The sequence below is a fragment of the Lactuca saligna genome, chromosome 2, assembly GCF_052625555.1.
Source record: "Lactuca saligna cultivar CGN05327 chromosome 2, ASM5262555v1, whole genome shotgun sequence".
Taxonomy (NCBI): Eukaryota; Viridiplantae; Streptophyta; class Magnoliopsida; order Asterales; family Asteraceae; genus Lactuca; species Lactuca saligna.
Window position 1 is genome coordinate 119,829,506 of NC_136418.1, and position 14,102 is coordinate 119,843,607.

The following is a 14,102-nucleotide window of genomic DNA, read 5'->3' on the forward strand; positions in this document are numbered from 1 at the left end:
ACCCAAAAATGAAACTAATTATCTCCGCCTACTCGTGTTGTTACTCTCCTGGACCTTCCTATCGAGATCGAACTTCACTTTGTACTTTCTCCTTAAGGGTCAATTCTCCCCTACTTTGGTTCGAACTATCCTCTACTGCTGCTCGTAACTATCTGAAGTCTAAGTTGACCTTTCCTACATGATTCATGACTCCTTTTGACTTTGAAGAAGCTCATGGTTGTCATATCCGATGACCTCCAATGTTCTTATCATAGTAATTCTAATTGTGCCAACCATAAGTGATCTTCTCACATAGCATGAATAAAGAAGGATAAGATCGTGACAAGCACGATATTTTCTAAAGCAAACTATCACACACATATGAGAAAATGGGTTTTATTGCATACTAAAATTTTAAAAGCAATAACAACAATCATTGGGTTACATGCTAATACCTATGTACGTAAAATAGACATAACAAAAAACATTTCTAATGGTGTTATTCATTTTTTATTTGATAGGGAACAACACAACTCCTTCATTGGTTGTGGGTTCCTTTTCTCTTGAATGCGTAACTTCTTCTTTTGGCGGAACCGCAATTATTGGGGTCTGACTTATTCCTATTGCTAATTGTGTGCAATCGACTCTAATGTGGCCAAGCTGGTGACAACGATGGCATAACTCCACCTGTAGCATTTAATTACATTTATGCCCCTTTTGTCCGCACATGCCTCTACTGTTTGGCATAATACCATCAAGCTTATTGGTTATCGTTGGCAAAGTTAGGTCTTGCTCCTGCTTCTTTTTTCCTAGTTGTGTTCCTATACTAAGATCTCCTTCCTGAGTGGTCCTAACAACTTTCTTAACCGTTTGAATGGCCATGATCTGTTCCTTGAACCTAACAAACAACCTGTCAGTGATCCATCGTACGACACCGGTTAATTTCTCTAATAAAGTATGTGATACTTTAACAACAATCCAATCATATAGTGTTGCTTTTCCTGACCCAATCTTAGGTTTCTTTGCTTCATGGTACGTGTAGTTGACATTCTATTAATATAACAAAACTTGTCATCACCTACTCTAATCACTTTTACTATAAAGGGTTCCTAAATAACTAACACCTAAGACATCTATAAGAGTCAAACACTTTAACATATAAGGTACATTCCTTCATGTTCTAATGTGGTATAATCACATTCAAGCAGGTAGCAATCTCTAGCTACTGATTTCTAAGCTCTAATGACGATTTACAATCTGTCTTTCGATTACCTCGATCCATTCCTTCTTTGATATTTGACTAAAGTCGGACACTACGTTGAACATGGTTCTCAGAACCAAGTTTTCTAATTTATGAATATATCTTAGTCGGACTTGATCTATTATGACCACTAAGGTTGGAATAACATGTATTTACCTAGTCATCACCTAAACGATGATGATGATAGATATAATGCAAAACAAATATATAGTGCTAGCCATACTATCTATAATATCCCAAAAATCACGGTAAAATTTTCATTTTTAAACAACCATCTAATGACTATAATTGTTTACAAAACACTGTTTCCAAAAGTTATAATTACAAATCAGAGTATCCTAAGATTGAATATCATAAAATCTAAAGGATGTGCATGATCAAGCCTTCGCCTTGCCTTGATCATCTGAAGTATTTGAAGAAATAAACTGAAACTGTAAGCACGAAACTTAGTGATTTCCCCCAATATACCACCACACAAACATAATAACATCATGCATACTGGGTCCACAACTAACATACTGGATTACCCCCGAGCCCACAACATGAGTCTAGCTTGCCTTTTGGCTTACAACTCATGTATGGCTTGCTCCTGAACCCACAACATGAGACTGGCTTGCCTTCCCGCCCACAACTCATGTGTGGCTTGCTCCCAAGTTTGTTGGCTTCCGCACAAAGAAGGATTGCCTCAACACAACCATACCATGTCGACATATACATAACAAATAACATGTATCCAACAAACAGATAATCATATAACTAGTCAGAAAACAGGCTGATCTACAGATCACAACCGTGTAGAAACATTCTATATCCTAAAATACAGATATAACAGATCAATACTGCATAACAACACCCTGTATACTAGAATACATAATATAGTGGATCGATAGTGGTGCCTTTGACCCACAAGTATAATGAGGAAAACTTACCTTTCAGTTTGAGCAGATAGTTGGATAGGTTACTGCTCCGAATATCAACTCTACCTGTCATCTATACATCAAATAGTGACAAGTCTCAACTTCAACTCAAAATACCCAAAGTAACCTTAAAGAAAACTTGGTCAAAATCATGTTTAAAGTTAAAAATCAATGAATTCAACTGAGTTGACTCGGGGCCTCAGGCTGAGTAAGCCCATCGTACTCATCATGTACCTTTAGTGTACTCAAGTTCCAGATCGGGCTTCCGAGGGAGTACACCCAACATACTTAAAAGTATGCCCAACGTACCAGGCCAAAAGTCACTTCCCCATTAAATGCTTATTTCATGAATTCCTTTCCTCCAATTGCAGGTCTAGCCCCCAAATATCATTCCAAACCATAAAGTTTCCATCTTTATGAGTTTTCATGCATAGAAAATGCCCAACGCCAAAACCCTAACTTATCTTAAGCTCTTAAGCTCTCTAACATTTGAATGGGAGGGGATAAGGGGCCAAGATTACATTTTTATGCTTTCTAATAACTCCATAATGAATAAAGTTTCCAACTTTATCCATTTGAATTATCTAAACAACCAAGATTTAGTCTTTAAGTCTCCAAGGAACCCAAAAGTGCATCTTTATCAGCTTAATCCACTAAGTCCAAGTCTCCAACCTTCATATCTGAATCAAAATGATGTTTAGATGGATAAAGTTTCCAACTTTATCCATAACAAGGTCACAAACTTTTAAGATCTAAAATTTATACACTAAAATGACCAAAATCTCATAACATGCAAAACTAGCTAGATCTAAAAAATACATCATCAGGATTCAAGCTTTATACCTCTAGAAGAAAGATCAAGGTGAACAAAGTTTGGATCTACAAGCTCCAATGCAACCAACACTTCCCTAATAAGCTCATTCTTCTCCAAGATGCACCAAGAACACTCCAAAGCACTTAAAAATAACTTCTTTTTGCTCACAAGGATCAAACTCTGGTTAGGGTTTCATGGGAGGGTGTGGGAGAGGTGGAGGCGTAGAATGGAATGGGTTTGGGGAAGATAAGGAGCTTAAATAGGGCTCAAACCACGAAAATATGGTTTGGATTCTGATCCTATATGTCCGACATACCCCAGGTACACACAAGGTACTCCAGGTATGCCTAGTATGCCTAACGTACATCCTATACACCCAACGTACTATACTAAGCTCAAAACCTTCCTAACTTCAAACAGTCAAAACTTCTTCGTTCTAACTCTGTTTTTGACGATCTTTATATCCACAGAAAGGTATTGACGAGACCTACAATATTATCTAGATATATTGGACTAAAAACTTACCGAAAAAAATCTATATTTCATGCAAGAAGTCCGAAACATCAGTTTTCCCATTTTACCCTTTGACTCCAACACAAACCAAGGGCTTGGATCGCATAACCAATATTATAAACAACCAATAGGCTCTAAATCATATTCCCTTGAAGACCAAGACATTTACTTGATCCATTTGTTGTTCACAATCCCAAAATAAGAAATTTCTCGAAACAGGATGTTACAACTCTCCCCTACTTAAACTGGATTTCATCCTCGAAATCCGCATCGATTGCAATTTATGAAACAACACCAACATATTACATAAACTCCCTCTAACCATTTCGAAATCAAGGCATCTTATAAAGAAAACTCGAGAGACCACTCAAAAACTGAAAACTGCCAACAAATTTTCTTTCTCTCTCTAAGTGAGTAACCTAACTTCCAGAGAAAACCACACAAACCGGGAACTCTTAATACTACAACCACAAACCATCCTTGTCACTATACTTCTCAAAATCGGGAACCCATCAGTCTATTCTTCAGAAACCTTACCCCAAGACTGATGGTCATCCTTTTATCGAACCTACCCCTAATCATTGACTTTGAACTCCACCAAAACATGCTGAAAGAGTACTCAAAACATACCGATCGTGAATTCCACCAAAAAAAACTTTAAATATAATCGTGACTTCCTGACAAGTCATCAGCAACCTGATGCCCCCACAGGCGTAAGGATGGTTAATCCAAGAATTCGCACATTGCATCGAAATCCCTTATCAACTCAGGTGTACATCCACCTTAAAAATCACTTGAGACATCTAAAAAAATTTAATGACTCGATATTTCAGGACTAACTCCTCATACTGGAAACCAAACTCCTAATAGACAGCCCACAAGAAGACGTGGTCCACCTTAGAAACCATTTATTAAGCAACTTTCGGTGCACAAATAATATATCATTCTAAATAACTTTTTCTGACTAGATGATCCAAACCAGCTGGCCACCGAGTCTCCGATTCCTAAAAAAATACACTATCATCCACCCATGCCCATAAGACTAAAGATCCGAGACCTAAGAGTCCCAACCAAATGACTACCGGGTCTCAACTACAAGAATCATACAACCACTAGTTCACGATACATCATGACACCTTTTAACCACTAAAACGATAAGCTCACAGTACTACGTCATTCTTGCCATCGTTCCATTACTAGCCTAAACACTGACAACCAACGCCATTGAGTCTATAACCATACCCAAAGGGTGAAGTATCAGAGATCTAATGAAATGATGAACCTCAATCATTAACAGAAAACATCCTCATGAACGATGGAAACAAGATCCTATACCTTGATTGAGACTAAACATAGCCCATCAATACATAACTATCTCGATAAAACTTTTAAAATTATCCATAAATGATGCTAAAACTCTAGTTGGATCCATCCAAATACCAACCCTGCCAGCATGACGTGCCAAAAAATTAGTTTCTACGCAGATCTAATGTTCCGAAGGGAAAACTGAACAACACCATCCCAAATTCTAGACTCCCAATAACCAAGGACATCTTCTAAACTCGATCCGAACTTGACGATTGGTTGATGAATCCATTGAACTTCAACTGATACAAATCAAAACTTCCAAAGAATCTCTGTTGTAATGATGAACGAAATGACCAATAATAGAGAATGCATTGACACTTAATCTAATGAACCAAAACCCACGTAGAGTTAAACATACCTATCTTTGAAACTCATTTACCGATCGATAACTGCCCAATCTAGACTATAAATAGCAATCCATACAACGAGCCGATAAATCCTTCAACAACCGATACTCAACCTAAGCGATCCTATCACCTCCTCATCTATTCATTGGCATACCAAAGGAACCCATGGCTACAATGAGCTCCTTGACCAAAACGCCAATAGAGGCGCATCAATTCTTAGGAATGGCAGGCTATTATGGAATATTTATAAAAAAACTCTCTCATATAGCTAAAACCATCACAACATTAATCCAAAAGCAAGTAAAATTGTATTGGGAGACCAGCAGGAAGCAACTTTCCAAAAGCTAAAGGAAATGTCATGTAGTGCACCGATAATATCCCTTCCAGAAAGAACTGATGACTTCGTAGTATATTACGATGCTTCACATCAGGGGTTGGGATGTGTGTTGATGCAAATGGAAAAGGTCATAGCCTACGCCTCAAGACAAATTAAGGTGTTTGGGAACAACTACACCACCCACGCCCTAGAGTTGGGAGAGGTAGTTTTTTCCTTAATGATTTGGTGACATTACCTTTATAGAACAAAGTGTGTAGTATACACGGATCACAAGAGTTTGCAACACATCGTTGACTAGAAAGAGCTCAATATGAGACAAAGAAGATGGTTAGAGTTGTTGAATGAATATGGTTGTGAGATTCGTTACCACCCAGGAAAGGCTAACGTTGTAGTCGATGCTTTTAGCCGTAAAGAACAAGTTAAACCCCGTAGAGTCAAAGCACTTATGCTGACTATCCAGTCAAATCTAATCTCACAGATTATGAATACTCACCTCAAATATTTAACGGAAGGAAACGTTAAGGAAGAAGGCCTTAGAGGGATTGAAAGACAACTCGAAATTATGGATGATGGAACGAGATATTTCATGAACCAAATACGGGTTTTGAAATATGGAGAGATCAAGGCACTAGTTCTAAATGAGGCCCATCGAATTAGATATTCCATTCATCCTGGAGCAGATGAGATGTATCTAGACCTAAAGCCCCTTTATTAGCGGCGAAACATGAAGGATGCGATTGCGACCTACATAGGTAAATGTCTAACATGTTCCAAGGTCAAGACAGAACATCAACGACCCTCAGGATTGTTGTAGCAACCGGAGATTCCCAAGTGGAAGTGGGAGTAGATTGAAATGGATTTTGTTACCAAATTACCAAAGACTACTGATGGTTACGACACTATAGGGGTAGTTGTCGATAGATTAACCAAGTTTTCCCACTTCATACCGATAAAAGAGACAGATAAGATGCAGAAGATTGCCGGAACATACGTTAGAGAGATCATCAGATTGCATGGGGTAACCTTATCCATTTCTCTGACAGAGATAGTAGGTTTACCTCTCGCTTCTGGCAGAGCCTGTAAAAGTCCCTTGGTACGCGTATGGATATAAGTACATTTTATCATCCGTAAACTGCTGGCCAAAGTGAAAGGACTATCCAAACGATAGAATACATGCTCAGAGCATGTGTGATAGATTTCAAAAGTGCATAGGATACTCACCTCCTTCTAGATGAGTTCTCATACAATAATAGTTATCACACGGGAATCAAAGCAACACCGTTCGAAGCACTATACAACCAAAAATTTCAATCTACTATTTGTTGCATAGAAGTTGACGATACATAACTGTCCAAGAAATTCTTAGGGGATACCCTACGAACATGCCCAAAGATTATCCACAAGATGCTAGTGCAGATAAGCGAACGCATGAAGGCAACATGTGACTGTCAAAAGAGCTACGCTGACATGAGGTGTAAACTTCTGGAATTCTAAGTTTGAGATAGGGTAATGCTCAAAGTATCTCCTTGGAAAAGAGTTATAAGGTTCAGAAAAGTGGGGTAAACTAAATCCAAGGTACATAGGACCATTCGAAATCCTCGAAAGGACAAGTCTAGTTGTGTATCAACTTAGGTTACCCTAATAGCTTAATAACGTGCATAATGTGTTCCATGTGTTAAATCTTAAGAAGTGCCCTTACGACGATACGCTTGTAATGCCACTTGATGAACTTTAGATTAACCAAGAACTGAACTTCATCGAAGAGCAAGCTGAAATAATAGACAGAGAGGTCAAATGAATCAAGAAAAGTCGGATTCCCATTGTTAAGGTGCGATGGAACTCTAAGTGAGGACTAGAGTACATATGGGAACGAGAAGACCAAATGAAGGACAAGTACTCTCACTTGTTCGAAGGAAGCCCAATGACAAGATAAAATTTCAGGACGAAATTTCCTAAACATGGGGAGACTATGACAATCGAGAGGTTTCTGTCACTAATCGCCATTACAAAGAGTAGGAAAACATATGTAATAGTATAAAATTGTAATATTTGATTTTTGAGATAATAAGAATCGCATGTGCCATTACATTTATTGTTAAAAACATCCATTAGACTAAAAAATTAGCATTTGAAATGTTGTATGGTTTCCTAAGCTGGTTAACATACTTGGATAGTAATCGTTAACATGATCTCAAAGATATAAGATTTATAAAAATATGACTCTAAAGGAAAGAGTTATAGATGTTATAAAAATAGAAATCAACCACGTAATTAAAAAGTTTGCCAAAAATGGAGTATGTATGAGAGAGATATGATTTTTATAAAATAATTTATTTTTAACCCCAATAGGCACAAAAATAAAAGCCAAACCTAACCAAAACAATCTAAAGGAGAGTTGTAGTGCCCATTGAAATCATCACATAGATATAAAGAGGGCTTAAATCGGAGCACACATGAAGAAGTTATGATTTTTGCAAAAATATCTCGTGCACGTGTCCGCACGCCACACACCTAAAATTGGATTCAAGTAGATTGTGAGAGATGTTGCTGAGTAGGGGAGTGACATGTGATAGCTTCCGAATGGAGCCACAATTGTCACGCGCGACGCGTGCAGATATTTGCCCGACGCACACCACCAAAACTCAGCTATAAATAAATGGTTGTGCCATTCCATTTTCACACATCCTCTGACTTCTCTATCTTTCTCTAAGTCTCGAAGTAGTTTCCATCTGGAGCGATCCCCGAAGTCTTGAACCCAATTCAACCCTACATCAAAGGTTTCACATGACTAGGGTGAGTACATGACCCCTATTTTCACTTGTTTAAATGTTTTACAGGGAGGGAATACATGCTTATCAAATGGTTTTATCAAAAATATATTTATCGTAATAAATATCAAATTGTTTTATAAAGATAAAAGCCTTAGGATAATGTAACTATAGATAGTATGCCTAATTATAAGCTATGATATTACACCTAAGAGATGTGATGCCTGATAGTCTAGGATGAGATAATACCTAGATGTTATAATATCCAATTCCCTAGGATAACATAATACCTCGAAGTTATGTTGGTTAAATTTAGGGATATGCACCGTACTAAGTTGTTACTCTGCCAAAATATCCTGTTTTCAAATAACCATAATTAGTGTATATATACAAATACTTATATATACAAAATAATTATGAGATCAAATGTTATAATTATCAAATATAAGATAAAAGATTTATATTATGATAGTTATAGGAAATCTCTAAGAATGATTTAGATATACGATAAAAAAATAAAAAAGAAACGATTAATACCTACGGTAAATGTGTTAGTGAGCTGCTAATTCATCCAAAAGCCTTTATTAAATTCGACATACCCCAGATACCTGTAATAGTTAATCTTACGAGACCTAGAAATATATGTATAGATCTATATGCGGTCTGACAACCCTACCTGCGATTGCTAGCTACAATCCCAACATGATAACTTTCTTATTATTCACTATTCGACGTCCGATGAAGTATCGTGCCGGGGGACAATTTTTAGTCAAACAATGTTGATTGTGGGGGCTCATGGTAATACATTCGATCGCCTTAGAGTTTAGACTAGCATTAGGGACCCCATAGAATGGTAGATAAAATATGTTAGGATTGTTAGTTATCCTACAAAGATAGTAAATTAGGATTAATAAAATATATCCTAAAAGATAATAAGATAGGACCATTACATATCCTAAAAGATAGTATGCTAGGGTTAATAAAATACTTTAGGAAATGTTTTTCTGAAGAGATTTTTTTTAAAAAACTAACACAACCCTATAAAAGCCGAAAACTTTAAAAGCCTATGCATTCACCAACATTATTTGACATTTTCAAAAATACATGTATTCTAAGGGAGATGAGTGAGAAAGAGGATAATCCGGTCAAAAAGGGGGAGGATAGTCGTGTCAAGAAGGAGGAAGTCTACAAGGAAGCTGCTGGAGTTTAAGCATCGTCTGTTTATCGTTTTTAGTCATGTTTAAAAAGCGTGTTTGTCTTTTCAAAACAATGTAACCCCAGAATAATTTAAAATAAATAAAAGATATGTTTTGCGATAAACCTTGCGTTATGTTCTTTATATATCTGTATGTATTGGTCTAATTTCCCCACGTTCGCACCGCCCAACATTTTCGTTACCGGCCGAAGGTGTGACAATGATGAACCGCCATTGATGTTTGCTTTGACTTCCGTTGATTTTTCCGAAATATAAACATACTTTTATCTCAACTTCAAACAACCATAACTTTCTCATAATGACTCTGACTTTGACGATCTTTATATCCACGAAATCGTTTCAGAGTAAACTATCACTTTCTCCGACTAGTTCGTACTTATTCTTACACAATAATACATATTATGAAAAATAGGTGTTACAAAGGTGGAACGGAGGAATAGGATAAGTGGAATCAATAGTCCGATGATGGTGCAAGAATATAATAAACGAGGAGGAATATAGTGGGACCCATTTGTTTTTATTAACATTCATTTGACAAATCTACTTTAATAAATGAAAATCTTTTTGCCAGATGTCACATTTTTATTTATTTGTTACATGTCATTTTGTGGTTATTTTCAATTAAATTTTTTCTACATGACATTTTGTGTTTTTTTTTTATTTTTTTTTCTATTTTATTAAATTTCACATAATATTTAAATGTAATAATTGAAATAATTTTAATAATAAATACGTATTAATATCATTAATTGATATTTATTCTAATTTCAAAATTTATAAATTAAAACCTCATTAGTTTCTTATGTTTATTTATCTAAATTATTAGTTTAAATTAAAAAAAGAAAAAAAAAACACTTTAATTTGAATAATTCAATATTTTCCAAAATTTTCTTATAAATTCAAAATTTTCAAATGTTACGAATTTCATATTTAATTTTTCTTCTAAATAAATACATATAATACATGATTCTTACATCTAGTTGATAATATAATAAAAAAATAAAATAAAAAAAAGTACAACCATCATCTAAAATCTATCAAAAACTAAACCATAAAGAAACAAAACCATAAACATTATCCGATATATATTTTTTTCTTTAAATAATAGACACCAAACACGTATATGACACTAAATGATAGTGACCATTTGTGTAATTTACTATATATAAATATTAAAATTGCTTGGACGAAAGATTAATAAATACTTTAACAAGTAAAGTCGTCTTTTAATTCATATTTTTTCTCTCGGAAGATAATGAAGGAAAAGGTACAAGTCTCCAACTCCGTTTTAAAATTTTAACCACGCTATTTTTAATCGGCAACGTTGACTTAGTTTATAATTAAGTACAAGTAATAATAATATGTCCTTTTGTATGTATTATCTTAAAAATATTATAATTAAGTACAAGTAATAATATTATATCGTTTTGTATGTATCATCTTAAAATATGTTTTGGTAATATTAAATGTTATTTGGATTTTTTTTTTATGTATTTTATCTTTCACTTATTAGAAGAATTTGAAATATTAAAATAATATCTTAAAATAAATAACATTAATCATTTATAATGATTATTTTCTCTTATTGTTTATGTTTTTAACTTTTATAATGATATTCATCCGAATCACCCCAATAAACGTATTTTGTAAAATAATATTACGAAATATCTTCTTTTGAACATTTTAAACAAATCAACATAAGTTTGAAATTTTGCAACTAATTGCTATCTCAACTGTTCTAACAAAAATCAATTTTGAAAATTTATTTTTCAAACTAAAAACAAAATTTCAAGTATAAAGTAATTTTGTAAATTGTTTTTTCGAACTAAAAACAACCTTCAAACATGTTTTCGGTTGAATTCTGATTTTTTAATTTTTTTTTAATGCGTTTATAAGTTTCAACCAATTATTCGTGTTAGATATATATTAAAATGATATAATTCAACAAATATAAAGGTAAATGACATAAAAACTCTTAAGTTATCCAAAAAATACAAGCTTTATCTTTGGACATGTTTTTGGATTAATAAAGCTTGACATTTTCATTAAATGGTTCAAATTTCTCATTTATCATATTATATCTATTGTAATTGTTACCTTCACAACTTGAATTTTTTTAGAGCAAAACTATGTGAAAAATTCAACCATGTATAGTGGATTTCCAGTGTAACTTGATGTAACAGAACTATAACTTTCATGAAGCATACTTATATAAGTTATATATAACTATATGTATTAGAACCAATATAATTTAAGTTTAAATAAGTCAACATAAGTCAAAATGTTAAGTTAAAATCATAAATACGTACAAAACATAAGTGATTTCGGTTTTAGATATCTAGAAATTTTAGGTTTTCGGTTTTGGGTATCTTGGACCACTTTAGGTTTTGGTCGAAATCTCTTTGAGCTTTCTTTTAGGAACGAATTCACCCCTTTATGGGTGATGCCAAACAAAAATCAAGAGGATTTCAGTCTTGGTTAGGTCGAAATCACCATATAAGTGGCCAAGTGGTGCCACTTGATAGGATATTTACTTTCCCAAGAGGATAATTACACATTTCAATGTAAACATCACCTCATATTATCTTTTCTTTATATATATATATATATATATATATATATATATATATATATATATATATATATACACACACACACATGTGGAGACATTCACAAATCCATTTCCAGTAAAAGAAATCCTCAACATTTGCTCCGAAACTCAAACCCATTTCCATTCAATACTCATATTAAAAGATTCCAGGAGACATTTTCTTCAAAATAGTGTACTCGTAAGGTAAGTAATCTTTATATAAACTAGTGTTTATGCAACAATTTCTTTACTAGTTTCATATATTCACACATTATTATGTGTTTAAAACCATTAGGATACGACTAGCTTCCCGTATTCTAGCTCGAAGATCATCGTTTTCATCTCGTTATCTAGTCGCAAACGCACATAAAGTAAGTTCATACCCTCGTATTTTTCAACATTTTTCTATGTTTTAAAGAGGGGGAGAGGGGGGGGGGGGGATACAAGTAAAACACAATAAAACCTGTGTTAAAATACAAATCGTTTATTATGTTTTGTTATATTTTATACATGTTATGTAAAAAGGTCAAATAATGTTACTACCAAAAATTATAAATTTTTACATGCAAAGTGTTATAAAACAAAGGTTTTCATGTCGACGGAACATACATTACAAAGTATAATAATTATAGTTTGTGGAATATTTACACTATTTTACCTGTTTGGGATAAATAAATAATTATATAAAAATAAATTATTTTTACTCTACATATTACATAAATTACAAGAACAAGGATTTTCATTTCATTTGATGTAAACATGTTAATAAATAAATTTGTGAGACCTTTATCTTCACGGTACTTTTTAAGTATTGCATTAAACTCCTGTAATTGTAACCAAAATCTCTTGTAGGGAGAGCATGATACTTGTGTATAGATCTATACGAGACTGACAATCCCGCACCTAAACTGTTAGCTATAGTTAGACCGGCAGGTCTGGGGTGACAAATGTCATAACATTCCGACGCCTGAATAACGTTGTTACAGACCGACTGGGTCACTAGCATGGTTATAATACTTCACATGGGGTATTACCAATACATTTTGGTTTACGGGGTTAACAAACACTTAAACGTATAAAATTACATATACTATTTGAAGTATGAAAAGTACTTACACATTTCGGTCTTGGAACATTTAAGACTACAATTCATTTCATAGAAAATATTGGATTCTCTGGAACAAACACTATCATTTTACGAACAACGACTTACAATTCAATTTATGGAAAATATCGGATTTTTTGGAACAAACACGGTTACTTTACACGGAAAATCATACATTTTCTTATACAAAACGCTTATGAACTCACCAACTTAATTGTTGACATTTTTCAAAACCACTTGTATTCTCAGGGAATCAGTAATACAAGTAATTACCAGTTTTTGAGGACGGGACGCTAAGGTGCCGGTTCAAAACTCATTTTGTGATCGTAATGTAATTTATTTGGAAACATGTAATTTATGCAACAATGTAGCCTTTTAAATTATATTTATGATGGTTGTATTTGCTTTCTTTACTATTGCTCAATTGTTATGATACTGTACATGACGTCATCCGCTCCCGAATGTTTCCGCCGTTCTGGTTTGGGGTGTGACAGATTGGTATTAGAGCATTATTTATAGTGAACTAAGTATATCAAACCACATAAGATATACAAACTATAAATACAATTGGACTAAAACTCTCTGACGTAACGTTTTCTTACAAGTATACTTTAAAATATTACGATATTTTTATAAAAGTATAAGTACAATCATACTTACTAGTTCAGTGTTGTAACAGTAACAAAACAAAAAATATTAAGATAAGTTGAACATTATGAGTAGGCCTCGAGGTATGTAATCAGATCAGGGATAAATATAGCCTGATCGACTATAGTTATCCGGGATGTGACTAACGTATGCCGAGGAATGATCGTAGTGAACAACAAGTCTAAAACTTACCAAAGAAACTGTAGAACCAAACCTAAAAGTATAAAATACTATGGGAG

At 34.0% G+C, this 14,102-nt stretch overlaps 1 long non-coding RNA gene across 1 annotated transcript; it reads left to right on the top strand.

Annotated features, from left to right (window-relative positions):
* The first annotated feature begins 12,194 nt into the window (after positions 1–12,194).
* Positions 12,195–13,624, top strand: LOC145029032 (uncharacterized). Its single transcript, XR_013676329.1, has 3 exons — positions 12,195–12,314; positions 12,406–12,481; positions 13,465–13,624. It is a non-coding gene; the product is annotated as an uncharacterized LOC145029032 (long non-coding RNA).
* The last annotated feature ends 478 nt before the right edge of the window (positions 13,625–14,102 follow it).